Below are 15,000 nucleotides of genomic sequence, written 5' to 3'. Positions count from 1 at the left end.
TTGGACAAGCCAGGGTAGCTGAGGGACCATCTACATTGGACAAGCCAGGGTAGCTGAGGGACCATCTACATTGGACAAGCCAGGGTAGCTGAGGGACCATCTACATTGGACAAGCCAGGGTAGCTGAGGGACCATCTACATTGGACAAGCCAGGGTAGCTGAGGGACCATCTACATTGGACAAGCCAGGGTAGCTGAGGGACCATCTACATTGGACAAGCCAGGGTAGCTGAGGGACCATCTACATTGGACAAGCCAGGGTAGCTGAGGGACCATCTACATTGGACAAGCCAGGGTAGCTGAGGGACCATCTACATTGGACAAGCCAGGGTAGCTGAGGGACCATCTACATTGGACAAGCCAGGGTAGCTGAGGGACCATCTACATTGGACAAGCCAGGGTAGCTGAGGGACCATCTACATTGGACAAGCCAGGGTAGCTGAGGGACCATCTACATTGGACAAGCCAGGGTAGCTGAGGGACCATCTACATTGGACAAGCCAGGGTAGCTGAGGGACCATCTACATTGGACAAGCCAGGGTAGCTGAGGGACCATCTACATTGGACAAGCCAGGGTAGCTGAGGGACCATCTACATTGGACAAGCCAGGGTAGCTGAGGGACCATCTACATTGGACAAGGTAGCTGAGGGACCATCTACATTGGACAAGCCAGGGTAGCTGAGGGACCATCTACATTGGACAAGCCAGGGTAGCTGAGGGACCATCTACATTGGACAAGCCAGGGTAGCTGAGGGACCATCTACATTGGACAAGCCAGGGTAGCTGAGGGACCATCTACATTGGACAAGCCAGGGTAGCTGAGGGACCATCTACATTGGACAAGCCAGGGTAGCTGAGGGACCATCTACATTGGACAAGCCAGGGTAGCTGAGGGACCATCTACATTGGACAAGCCAGGGTAGCTGAGGGACCATCTACATTGGACAGCCAGGGTAGCTGAGGGACCATCTACATTGGACAAGCCAGGGTAGCTGAGGGACCATCTACATTGGACAAGCCAGGGTAGCTGAGGGACCATCTACATTGGACAAGCCAGGGTAGCTGAGGGACCATCTACATTGGACAAGCCAGGGTAGCTGAGGGACCATCTACATTGGACAAGCCAGGGTAGCTGAGGGACCATCTACATTGGACAAGCCAGGGTAGCTGAGGGACCATCTACATTGGACAAGCCAGGGTAGCTGAGGGACCATCTACATTGGACAAGCCAGGGTAGCTGAGGGACCATCTACATTGGACAAGCCAGGGTAGCTGAGGGACCATCTACATTGGACAAGCCAGGGTAGCTGAGGGACCATCTACATTGGACAAGCCAGGGTAGCTGAGGGACCATCTACATTGGACAAGCCAGGGTAGCTGAGGGACCATCTACATTGGACAAGCCAGGGTAGCTGAGGGACCATCTACATTGGACAAGCCAGGGTAGCTGAGGGACCATCTACATTGGACAAGGTAGCTGTGAGCTGAGGGACCATCTACATTGGACAAGCCAGGGTAGCTGAGGGACCATCTACATTGGACAAGCCAGGGTAGCTGAGGGACCATCTACATTGGACAAGCCAGGGTAGCTGAGGGACCATCTACATTGGACAAGGTAGCTGAGGGACCATCTACATTGAACAAGCCAGGGTAGCTGAGGGACCATCTACATTGGACAAGCCAGGGTAGCTGAGGGACCATCTACATTGGACAAGCCAGGGTAGCTGAGGGACCATCTACATTGGACAAGCCAGGGTAGCTGAGGGACCATCTACATTGGACAAGCCAGGGTAGCTGAGGGACCATCTACATTGAACAAGCCAGGGTAGCTGAGGGACCATCTACATTGGACAAGCCAGGGTAGCTGAGGGACCATCTACATTGAACAAGCCAGGGTAGCTGAGGGACCATCTACATTGGACAAGCCAGGGTAGCTGAGGGACCATCTACATTGGACAAGCCAGGGTAGCTGAGGGACCATCTACATTGGACAAGCCAGGGTAGCTGAGGACCATCTACATTGGACAAGCCAGGGTAGCTGAGGGACCATCTACATTGGACAAGCCAGGGTAGCTGAGGGACCATCTACATTGGACAAGCCAGGGTAGCTGAGGGACCATCTACATTGGACAAGCCAGGGTAGCTGAGGGACCATCTACATTGGACAAGCCAGGGTAGCTGAGGGACCATCTACATTGGACAAGCCAGGGTAGCGGGACCATCTACATTACAAGGTAGCTGAGGGACCATCTACATTGAACAAACACACAATGTTATACTTCACACAACACACACACACACACACACACACACACACACACACACACACACACACACACACACACACACACACACACACACACACACACACACACACACACACACACACACACACACACACACACACAGAGACACACACACACAGAGACACACACACAACGAGACACACACACACACAGACACCCATATGTCTGGCCCTATTGAATAAAAACATCTACTGTCTGATTCCATTTAGTTCTTCCCAAATGTAATTTTCTCCGTCTTGTTTTTCTAGGTTTCCGATTTCCCCTGTTTATTTCACTCCCTCAAAATCACACGTTTTAATAGACAAAAAAACACATTGGATGTTCTTAGTCCACAACAATGTTTAAACCACATCAGGAGACCACGTTTGAGGTAGTTGCTCTTTATTTCCAACGTGTACCTATTAACAGGCTAGCAAGAAGCTAACAAGAAGCTAGCAACAGGCTAGTAAGAGGATAGCAAGAGGATAGCTAGAGGATAGCAAGAGGCTAACAAGAGGATAGCAAGAGACTAGTAAGAGGATAGCAAGAGGATAGCAAGAGGATAGCAAGAGGCTAACAAGAGGATAGCAAGAGACTAGTAAGAGGATAGCAAGAGGATAGCAAGAGACTAGTCAGAGGATAGCAAGAGGATAGCAAGAGACTAGTAAGAGGCTAACAAGAGGCTAGCAACAGGCTAGTAAGAGGCTAGTAAGAGGATAGCAAGAGACTAGTAAGAGGCTAACAAGAGGCTAACAAGAGGCTAGCAACAGGCTAGTAAGAGGCTAGTAAGAGGCTAGCAAGAGACTAGTAAGAGGCTAGCAAGAGAAGAGGCTAGCAAGAGGCTAACAAGAGGCTAGCAAGAGCAGAGGCTAGAAAGAGGCTAGCAAGAGAAGAGGCTAGCAAAAGGCTAGTAAGGGAAGAGGCAAGCAAGAGAAGAGGCTAGCAAGAGGCTAACAAGAAGCTAGCAAGAGGCTAGCAAGAGCAGAGGCTAGAAAGAGGCTAGCAAGAGAAGAGGCTAGCAAAAGGCTAGTAAGGGAAGAGGCAAGCAAGAGAAGAGGCTAGCAAGACCAGAGGCTAGCAAGAGGCTAGCAAGAGCAGAGGCTAGTAAAAGGCTAGCAAGAGAAGAGGCTAGCAAGAGGCTAGCAAGAGGCTGTGTTAATCTGTGTTTTTCTAGCGCACAAGTGACGGTAGAATTTGCAAAACAAATACCTACTGGACAGATGCAAATGATGCTGCTATCTTTCTGTCAGGTCAGCAGAGGAGCCTGTGTAGTGAACTGACAAGGTTTTTACAGAAGCCTTTCTATCTACCATTAGACTTCTCATTAGCATCATCGCTAATGGATACACATAGTGGAAGACACACGCAGACGGGCGTTCTCTCCTTGTCTGTACAGGGGGCGTTCTCTCCTTGTCTCTCCAGGGGGCGTTCTCTCCTTGTCTCTCCAGGGGGCGTTCTCTCCTTGTCTCTCCACAGACAGGGGCGTTCTCTCCTTGTGTCTCCAGACAGGGGCGTTCTCTCCTTGTCTCTCCAGGGGCGTTCTCTCCTTGTCTCTCCAGGGGCGTTCTCTCCTTGTCTCTACAGACAGGGGGCGTTCTCTCCTTGTCTCTCCAGGGGGCGTTCTCTCCTTGTCTCTCCAGACAGGGGGCGTTCTCTCCTTGTCTCTCCAGACAGGGGGCGTTCTCTCCTTGTCTCTCCAGGGGGCGTTCTCTCCTTGTCTCTACAGGGGCGTTCTCTCCTTGTCTCTCCAGGGGGCGTTCTCTCCTTGTCTCTACAGGGGGCGTTCTCTCCTTGTCTCTCCAGGGGGCGTTCTCTCCTTGTCTCTACAGACAGGGGGCGTTCTCTCCTTGTCTCTAGACAGGGGGCGTTCTCTCCTTGTCTCTACAGACAGGGGGCGTTCTCTCCTTGTCTCTACAGGGGGCGTTCTCTCCTTGTCTCTACAGACAGGGGCGTTCTCTCCTTGTCTCTATAGACAGGGGCGTTCTCTCCTTGTCTCTACAGACAGGGGCGTTCTCTCCTTGTCTCTACAGGGGGCGTTCTCTCCTTGTCTCTACAGACAGGGGGCGTTCTCTCCTTGTCTCTCCAGGGGCGTTCTCTCCTTGTCTCTCCTTGTCTCTACAGGGGCGTTCTCTCCTTGTCTCTACACAGGGGGCGTTCTCTCCTTGTCTCTAGACAGGGGCGTTCTCTCCTTGTCTCTACAGGGGCGTTCTCTCCTTGTCTCTCCAGGGGCGTTCTCTCCTTGTCTCTCCAGGGGCGTTCTCTCCTTGTCTCTACAGGGGGCGTTCTCTCCTTGTCTCTACAGGGGCGTTCTCTCCTTGTCTCTACAGACAGGGGGCGTTCTCTCCTTGTCTCTCCAGGGGGCGTTCTCTCCTTGACAGGGGCGTTCTCTCCTTGTCTCTACAGACAGGGGCGTTCTCTCCTTGTCTCTACAGACAGGGGGCGTTCTCTCCTTGTCTCTCCAGGGGCGTTCTCTCCTTGTCTCTACAGGGGGCGTTCTCTCCTTGTCTCTACAGACAGGGGGCGTTCTCTCCTTGTCTCTACAGGGCGTTCTCTCCTTGTCTCTACAGGGGCGTTCTCTCCTTGTCTCTACAGGGGCGTTCTCTCCTTGTCTCTACAGGGGGCGTTCTCTCCTTGTCTCTACAGGGGGCGTTCTCTCCTTGTCTCTACAGACAGGGGGCGTTCTCTCCTTGTCTCTACAGACAGGGGCGTTCTCTCCTTGTCTCTACAGGGGCGTTCTCTCCTTGTCTCTACAGACAGGGGGCGTTCTCTCCTTGTCTCTACAGGGGCGTTCTCTCCTTGTCTCTACAGACAGGGGGCGTTCTCTCCTTGTCTCTACAGACAGGTGGCGTTCTCTAACCCACCACAGAAACAGACAGGTGCGTAACCCTTGTCTCAGAGAGACAGGCGTTCTCTCCTTGTCTCTACAGACAGGGCGGTCTCTCCTTGTCTCACCACAGAGGGGCGTTCTCTCCTTGTCTCACAGACACAGGGGCGTTCTCTCCTTGTCTCACCACAGAGAAACAGACAGTTCTCTCCTTGTCTCTACAGAGGGGCGTGTAATCAGTAACCCACCACTTGTCTCTACAGGTGTAATCAGTAACTCCTTGTCTCTACAGGGGGCGTTCTCTCCTTGTCTCTACAGACAGGGGGCGTTCTCTCCAGTCTCTACAGGGGGCGTTCTCTCCTTGTCTCTACAGACAGACAGACAGGTGTAATCAGTAACCCACCTTGGACAGACAGGTGTAATCAGTAACCCACCACAGAGAGACAGACAGGTGTAATCAGTAACCCACCACAGACAGACAGACAGGTGTAATCAGTAACCCACCACAGAGAGACAGACAGGTGTAATCAGTAACCCACCACAGAGAGACAGACAGGTGTAATCAGTAACCCACCACAGACAGACAGGTGTAATCAGTAACCCACCACAGAGAGACAGACAGGTGTAATCAGTAACCCACCACAGAGAGACAGACAGGTGTAATCAGTAACCCACCACAGACAGACAGGTGTAATCAGTAACCCACCACAGACAGACAGACAGACAGGTGTAATCAGTAACCCACCACAGAGAAGACAGACAGGTGTAATCAGTAACCCACCACAGAGAGAGAGACAGGTGTAATCAGTAACCCACCACAGACAGACAGGTGTAATCAGTAACCCACCACAGAGAGACAGGTGTAATCAGTAACCCACCACAGAGAGACAGACAGGTGTAATCAGTAACCCACCACAGAGAGACAGACAGGTGTAATCAGTAACCCACCACAGACAGACAGACAGGTGTAATCAGTAACCCACCACAGAGAGACAGACAGGTGTAATCAGTAACCCACCACAGAAGACAGACAGGTGTAATCAGTAACCCACTTGTTACAGAGAGACAGACAGGTGTAATCAGTAACCCACCACAGAGAGACAGACAGGTGTAATCAGTAACCCACCACAGAGAGACAGACAGGTGTAATCAGTAACCCACCACAGAGAGACAGACAGGTGTAATCAGTAACCCACCACAGACTTGTTATAATGCAGCAGGTGTAATCAGTAACCCACCCAGAGAGACAGACAGGTGTAATCAGACAGACAGACAGGTGTAATCAGTAACCCACCACAGAGAGACAGACAGGTGTAATCAGTAACCCACCACAGAGACAGACAGGTGTAATCAGTAACCCACCATAAGACAGACAGACAGACAGGTGTAATCAGTAACCCACCATGGTAACAGACAGACAGGTGTAATCAGTAACCCACCACAGACAGACAGACAGACAGGTGTAATCAGTAACCCACCACAGACAGACAGACAGGTAAGCCTTGTTATAATGTAACTGTCGTAACCATGTTATATTATATAGATTATGTAATATAGTAACCCACCACAGAGACTTCTCGATGATCTTGGTTCTGAAGACCTCCTCCTGATCCAGGTTGACAGTACAGTAACAGTCTCTCATCCTGTTGGGACCTGGGTACGGAGGGATGTTCTTCGCCTCACCTGGAGGAGAGGAGGAGGAGGAGGAGGAGGAGGAGACTGAGGAGGAGGTTATAATGCAGAGGAGGAGGAGGAGAGAACTTGTTATAAGGACAAAGGTTATGGGCCTTGTTATAATGCTGAACTCAGCCTTGTTATAATGCATTGTAACTGTCGTATGCCTTGTTATAATGCATCGTAACTGTCGTAAGCCTTGTTATAATGCATTGTAACTGTCGTAAGCCTTGAAGCCTTGTTATAATGCATGGTAACTGTCATAAGCCTTGTTATAATGCATTGTAACTGTCGTAAGCCTTGTTATAATGCATTGTAACTGTCGTAAGCCTTGTTATAATGCATTGTAACTGTCGTAAGCCTTGTTATAATGCATTGTAACTGTCGTAAGCCTTGTTATAATGCATCGTAACTGTTATAATGCTGTAAGCCTTGTTATAATGCATGTAACTGTCGTAAGCCTTGTTATAATGCATTGTAACTGCCTTGTTATAATGCATTGTAACTGTCGTAAGCCTTGTTATAATGCATGGTAACTGTCATAAGCCTTGTTATAATGCATTGTAACTGTTATAATGTAAAGCCTTGTTATAATGCATCGTAACTGTAAGCCTTGTTATAATGTAAGCCTTGTTATAATGCATGGTAACTGTATAATGTAAGCCTTGTTATAATGCATGGTAACTGTTGTAAGCCTTGTTATAATGCATTGTAACTGTCGTAAGCCTTGTTATAATGCATCGTAACTGTCGTAAGCCTTGTTATAATGCATCGTAACTGGCGTAAGCCTTGTTATAATGCATGGTAACTGTGTAAGCCTTGTTATAATGCATGGTAACTGTCGTAAGCCTTGTTATAATGCATGGTAACTGTGGTAAGCCTTGTTATAATGCATGGTAACTGTTGTAAGCCTTGTTATAATGCATCGTAACTGTCGTAAGCCTTGTTATAATGCATCGTAACTGTGTATAAGCCTTGTTATAATGCATGGTAACTGTTGTAAGCCTTGTTATAATGCATGGTAACTGTCGTAAGCCTTGTTATAATGCATCGTAACTGTTGTAAGCCTTGTTATAATGCATGGTAACTGTTGTAAGCCTTGTTATAATGCATCGTAACTGTTGTAAGCCTTGTTATAATGCATGGTAACTGTTGTAAGCCTTGTTATAATGCATGGTAACTGTCGTAAGCCTTGTTATAATGCATCGTAACTGTTGTAAGCCTTGTTATAATATGGTAATTATGTAATATATTAGATTCTACTATATAGCCTTGTTATAATCTCTCTCTCTATTATATATTCTCTCTATTAGATTCTCTCTCTCCCCCCCTCTCTCTCTCTCTCCCCCTCTCTCTCTCTCTCTCTCTCTCTCTCTCTCTCTCTCTCTCTCTCTCTCTCTCTCTCTCTCTCTCTCTCTCTCTCTCTCTCTCTCTCTCTCTCCCTTCTCTATCCCCCCTCTCTCTCTCACTCTCCCCCTCTCTCTCTCCCACTTCTCTATCTCTCCGTCTCTCCCCCCTCTCACTATCCCTCTGAAATAAACAATAAAAATGAACAGTAAACATTACACATACAGAAGTTCCAAAATAATAAATACATGTATTATATTAAACACATATTATATAAATATACAGTGTTGTAATGATGTACAAATGGTTAAGGTTACACAAGGGAAAATAAACATAAATATGGGTTGTATTTATAATGGTGCTTGTTCTTCACTGGTTGACCTTTTCTTGTGGCAACAGGTCACAAATCTTGCTGCTGTGATGGCACACTGTGGTATTTCACCCAATAGATATGAGAGTTTACAGCCGCACACACACACACACACACACACACACACACACACACACACACACACACACACACACACACACACACACACACACACACACACACACACACACACACACACACACACACACACACACACACACACATATATACACACACACACACACACACACACACACACACACACACACACACACACACACACACACACACACACACACACACACACACACACACACACACACACACACACACACACACACATAGCCACACACACACACACACACACACATAGCCACACACACACATAGCCACACACACACACACGGCCACACACATATATAGCCACACACACACACACACACACACACACACACACACACACACACACACACACACACACACACACACACACACACACACACACACACACACACACACACACACACACACACACACACACACACACACACACACACACACAAAAACACACACACACACACAGAGGCTGTGCTCCACACACACACACACACACACACACACACACACACAGCCACACACACACACACAGGAATGTGGTCCACACACACACACACACACACACACACACACACACACACACACACACACACACACACACACACACACACACACACACACACACACACACACACACACACACACACACACACACACACACACACACACACACACACACACACACACACACATACTTGCAGAAGCTGTGCTCCTCCATGAACCAGATTAGCCTGAGGTCTGAGATGTCCTCTCCCCTACCCTCTCCTCCCTGTGTGTGTGTGTGTGTGAGGTCTGGAGGTCCTCCGTATAGCTCCCCTACCCCCTGAGGTCAGGAAGCTCCCCCAATTCATTCATCGGAACATGTGTGAAAGAGCACTCCCTTACAACAGGAATGTGGTCCAACCACATAAAAATTATAACAGACACACACACACACACACAGTCCAACCAGCTCCTACTACCACATTATAACACACACACACACACAGTCCGACCAGCCCTTATAACCTCCCACAGCTCACCCTACAACCTGAGGTCACAGGTCCTCCCTATAGCTCCCACACCACACACCTGAGGTCTGAGGTCCACACCTATAGCACCACACACCAAGCCTGAGGTCCTCCCTATAGCTCCCCTACCAAGCCTGAGGTCTGAGGTCCTCCCTATAGCTCCCCTACCAAGCCTGAGGTCTGAGGTCCTCCCTATAGCTCCCCTACCAAGCCTGAGGTCTGAGGTCCTCCCTATAGCTCCCCTACCAAGCCTGAGGTCTCCCTATAGCTCCCCTACCAAGCCTGAGGTCCTCCCTATAGCTCCCCTACCAAGCCTGAGGTCCTCCCTATAGCTCCCCTACCAAGCCTGAGGTCTGAGGTCCTCCCTATAGCTCCCCTACCAAGCCTGAGGTCTGAGGTCCTCCCTATAGCTCCCCTACCAAGCCTGAGGTCTGAGGTCCTCCCTATAGCTCCCCTACCAAGCCTGAGGTCTGAGGTCCTCCCTATAGCTCCCCTACCAAGCCTGAGGTCTGAGGTCCTCCCTATAGCTCCCCTACCAAGCCTGAGGTCTGAGGTCCTCCCTATAGCTCCCCTACCAAGCCTGAGGTCTGAGGTCCTCCCTATAGTCCCCTCAAGCCTGAGGTCTGAGGTCCTCCCTAGCCCCTACCAAGCCTGAGGTCTGAGGTCCTCCCTATAGCTCCCCTACCAAGCCTGAGGTCTGAGGTCCTCCCTATAGCTCCCCAACCAAGCCTGAGGTCTGAGGTCCTCCCTATAGCTCCCCAACCAAGCCTGAGGTCTGAGGTCCTCCCTATAGCTCCCCTACCAAGCCTGAGGTCTGAGGTCCTCCCTATAGCTCCCCTACCAAGCCTGGGCTCTCCTACCAAAGGTCAGGTCCTCCCAAGCTCCCCTAGGATGGGAAACACCAAACTGAGGGGGAAAGAGAAAGAGGGGTAGGAGAGACAGAGAGAGAGATCTACAACAGGAAATGAGATGGGGAGAAAGGAATTCCAAACTGCATTCAAGACATGATTTAAAAAGACCAGGGTTACCCCCTAGACAACCTCTGAAGGAGTTTAAAGAGATAGAGATAGAGGAGACCAGGGTTACCCCCTAGACAACCTCTGAATGAGTTTAAAGAGATAGAGGAGACCAGTGTTACCCCCTAGACAACCTCTGAAGGAGTTTAAAGAGATAGAGGTGGAGGAGACCAGTGTTACCCCCTAGACAACCTCTGAAGGAGTTTAAAGAGATAGAGGTGGAGGAGACCAGTGTTACCCCCTAGACAACCTCTGAAGGAGTTTAAAGAGATAGAGGTGGAGGAGACCAGTGTTACCCCCTAGACAACCTCTGAAGGAGTTTAAAGAGATAGAGGTAGAGGAGACCAGTGTTACCCCCTAGACAACCTCTGAAGGAGTTTAAAGAGATAGAGGAGACCAGGGTTACCCCCTAGACAACCTCTGAAGGAGTTTAAAGAGATAGAGGTGGAGGACACCAGGGTTACCCCCTAGACAACCTCTGAAGCAGTTTAAAGAGATAGAGGTGGAGGAGACCAGGGTTACCCCCTAGACAACCTCTGAAGGAGTTTAAAGAGATAGAGGTGGAGGGAGACCAGTGTTACCCTCTAGACAACCTCTGAAGGAGTTTAAAGAGATAGAGGAGACCAGTGTTACCCTCTAGACAACCTCTGAAGGAGTTTAAAGAGATAGAGGAGACCAGTGTTACCCTCTAGACAACCTCTGAAGGAGTTTAAAGAGATAGAGGAGACCAGTGTTACCCTCTAGACAACCTCTGAAGGAGTTTAAAGAGATAGAGGAGACCAGGGTTACCCTCTAGACAACCTCTGAAGGAGTTTAAAGAGATAGAGGAGACCAGTGTTACCCCCTAGACAACCTCTGAAGGAGTTTAAAGAGATAGAGATAGAGGAGACCAGTGTTACCCTCTAGACAACCTCTGAAGCAGTTTAAAGGCCTGTATATGTGTAACAGTTTTCGTCTGAGGAGGAGTAGGAAGGATCGGACCAATTTGCAGCGTGGTACGTGTCCATGTTAATATTTATTAAAACTGAACACAAAAAAACTAAATAACAAGAGAACGACCGAAAACGAAACAGTTCTGTCTGGTGCAGAAACACAGAGAAAAGAAAACAACTACCCACAACCCATAGTGGGAAAACAGGCTGCCTAAGTATGGTTCTCAATCAGAGACAACGATAAACAGCTGCCTCTGATTGGGAACCATACCAGGCCTAAACACATAGAAATACAAAAACATAGAACAAACACATAGAATGCCCACCCCAACTCACGCCTTGACCAAACTAAAACAGAGACCTAAAAAAGGAACTAAGGTCAGGACGTGACAGTATCAGCATATTCAGTGAATGACAGACTCCTCCCCTTCTAATAGAATAATCCTCTTTCACCAGACAGACTCCTCCCCTTCTAATAGAATAATCCTCTTTAACTAGACAGACTCCTCCCCTTCTAATAGAATAATCCTCTTTCACCAGACAGACTCCTCCCCTTCTAATAGAATAATCCTCTTTAACTAGACAGACTCCTCCCCTTCTAATAGAATAATCCTCTTTCACCAGACAGACTCCTCCCCTTCTAATAGAATAATCCTCTTTAACCAGACAGACTCCTCCCACACACACACACACACACACACACACACACACACACACACACACACACACACACACACACACACACACACACACACAGAGCCACACACACACACACACACACACACACACACACACACACACACACACAGACACACACACAGAGACACACACACACAGACACACACACACACACACACACACACACACACACACACACACACACACACACACACACACACACAGACACACACACACAGACACACACACAGACACACACACACACACACACACACACACAGACACACACACACACACACACACACACACACACACACACACACACACACAAACACAGACACACACACACACACACACACAGGGCACTTTGTCACACACAGGCAGCCACTAAAGGACAGGGGAGGAGGGTGTACACTTCTCATATCTCTATAGTTCATTAATGACTAACTGAGTTAATTACACACACACATCATTACATGACCCTGAGATGACCTGTACAGACAGACCACTGAGATGACCTGTATTACAGACCACTGAGATGACCTGTATTACAGACCACTGAGATGACCTGTACTACAGACCACTGAGATGACTGTATTACACACTGAGATGACCTGTATTACAGACCACTGAGATGACCATTACAGACCACTGAGATGACCTGTATTACAGACCACTGAGATGACCTGTATTACAGACCACTGAGATGACCTGTATTACAGACACAGACACTGAGATGACTGTATTACACAGAGATGAGTATTACAGACCACTGAGATGTCCTCCCAGGCAGCCCTACAGACCAGGATGACCTGTATTACAGACCACTGGGAGGACTGAGATGACCTGTACAATCTTACAGACCACTGAGATCTCTATTAGTTCAGACTACATGAACTGAGATGACCTGTATTACAGACCAGACCACTGAGATGACCTGTATTACAGACCACTGAGATGACCTGTATTACAGACCACTGAGATGACCTGTATTACAGACCACTGAGATGACCTGTATTACAGACCACTGAGATGACCTGTATTACAGACCACTGAGATGACCTGTATTACAGACCACTGAGATGACCTGTATTACAGACCACTGAGATGACCTGTATTACAGACCACTGAGATGACCTGTATTACAGACCACTGAGATGACCTGTATTACAGACCACTGAGATGACCTGTATTACAGACCACTGAGATGACCTGTATTACAGACCACTGAGATGACCTGTATTACAGACCACTGAGATTACCTGTATTACAGACCACTGAGATGACCTGTATTACAGACCACTGAGATGACCTGTATTACAGACCACTGAGATGACCTGTATTACAGACCACTGAGATGACCTGTATTACAGACCACTGAGATGACCTGTATTACAGACCACTGAGATGACCTGTATTACAGACCACTGAGATGACCTGTATTACAGACCACTGAGATGACCTGTACTACAGACCACTGAGCCAGTATTACAGACCACTGGTATTACAGACCACTGAGTCATGACCAGTGACCAGTCCAGCTGAGTCTCACAGAGAGGTCATGACCCACTGAGCCAGTCCAGACCACTGGTAGGTGACCAGAGAGGTCATTACAGACCACTAGACCTGTATTACAGACCACAGTCCAGCTGGAGGTCCAGAGAGGTCCTGACTAGTACAGACCCAGCTGGTAGGTCCAGAGAGGTCATGACCAGTGGCCAGTCCAGCTGGTAGGTCCAGAGAGGTCATGACTAGTGGCCAGTCCAGCAGGCCCAGAGAGGTCATGACTAGTGGCCAGTCCAGCTGGTAGGTCCAGAGAGGTCATGACTAGTGGCCAGTCCAGCTGGACCACAGAGAGATGACCAGTGGCCAGACCACTGGATCTCTCCAGAGAGGTCAGACCACTGAGCCAGTCCAGCTGGTAGGTCCAGACCACTGAGGTCATGACTAGTGGCCAGTCCAGCTGGTAGGTCCAGAGGTCATGACCAGTGGCCAGTCCAGCTGGTAGGTCCAGAGAGGTCATGACTAGTGGCCAGTCCAGCTGGTAGGTCCAGAGAGGTCATGACCAGTGGCCAGTCCAGCTGGTCTCTCCAGAGAGGTCATGACCAGTGGCCAGTCCAGCTGGTCTCTCCAGAGAGGTCATGACCACTGAGCCAGTCCAGCTGGTAGGTCCAGAGAGGTCATGACTAGTGGCCAGTCCAGCTGGTCTCTCCAGAGAGGTCATGACCACTGAGCCAGTCCTGCTGGTCTCTCCAGAGAGGTCATGACCAGTGAGCCAGTCCAGCTGGTCTCTCCAGAGAGGTCATGACTAGTGGCCAGTCCAGCTGGTAGGTCCAGAGAGGTCATGACCAGTGGTCAGTCCAGCTGGTCTCTCCAGAGAGGTCATGACCACTGAGCCAGTCCAGCTGGTCTCTCCAGAGAGGTCATGACCAGTGGCAAGTCCAGCTGGTCTCTCCAGAGAGGTCATGACTAGTGGCCAGTCCAGCTGGTCTCTCCAGAGAGGTCATGACCACTGAGCCAGTCCAGCTGGTCTCTCCAGAGAGGTCATGACCAGTGGCCAGTCCAGCTGGTCTCTCCAGAGAGGTCATGACCACTGAGCCAGTCCTGCTGGTCTCTCCAGAGAGGTCATGACCAGTGAGCCAGTCCTGCTGGTCTCTCCAGAGAGGTCATGACCAGTGGCCAGTCCAGCTGGTCTCTCCAGAGAGGTCATGACTAGTGGCCAGTCCAGCTGGTCTCTCCAGAGAGGT

The 15,000-nt window shown here is 49.3% G+C and overlaps 1 long non-coding RNA gene across 1 annotated transcript in view; it reads right to left on the bottom strand.

Annotated features, from left to right (window-relative positions):
• The window catches only part of LOC124018313, a 38,274-nt gene that overhangs the window by 934 nt on the left and 22,340 nt on the right, over positions 1–15,000 (bottom strand). Inside the window, exon 2 of the long non-coding RNA XR_006835604.1 lies at positions 6,675–6,792. This is a non-coding gene — a long non-coding RNA (uncharacterized LOC124018313). The remainder of the gene's footprint in view (positions 1–6,674; positions 6,793–15,000) is intronic.

The sequence above is a fragment of the Oncorhynchus gorbuscha genome, unplaced genomic scaffold (assembly GCF_021184085.1).
Source record: "Oncorhynchus gorbuscha isolate QuinsamMale2020 ecotype Even-year unplaced genomic scaffold, OgorEven_v1.0 Un_scaffold_472, whole genome shotgun sequence".
NCBI lineage: Eukaryota > Metazoa > Chordata > Actinopteri > Salmoniformes > Salmonidae > Oncorhynchus > Oncorhynchus gorbuscha.
This window is presented reverse-complemented; position numbering and strand designations above follow the sequence as displayed.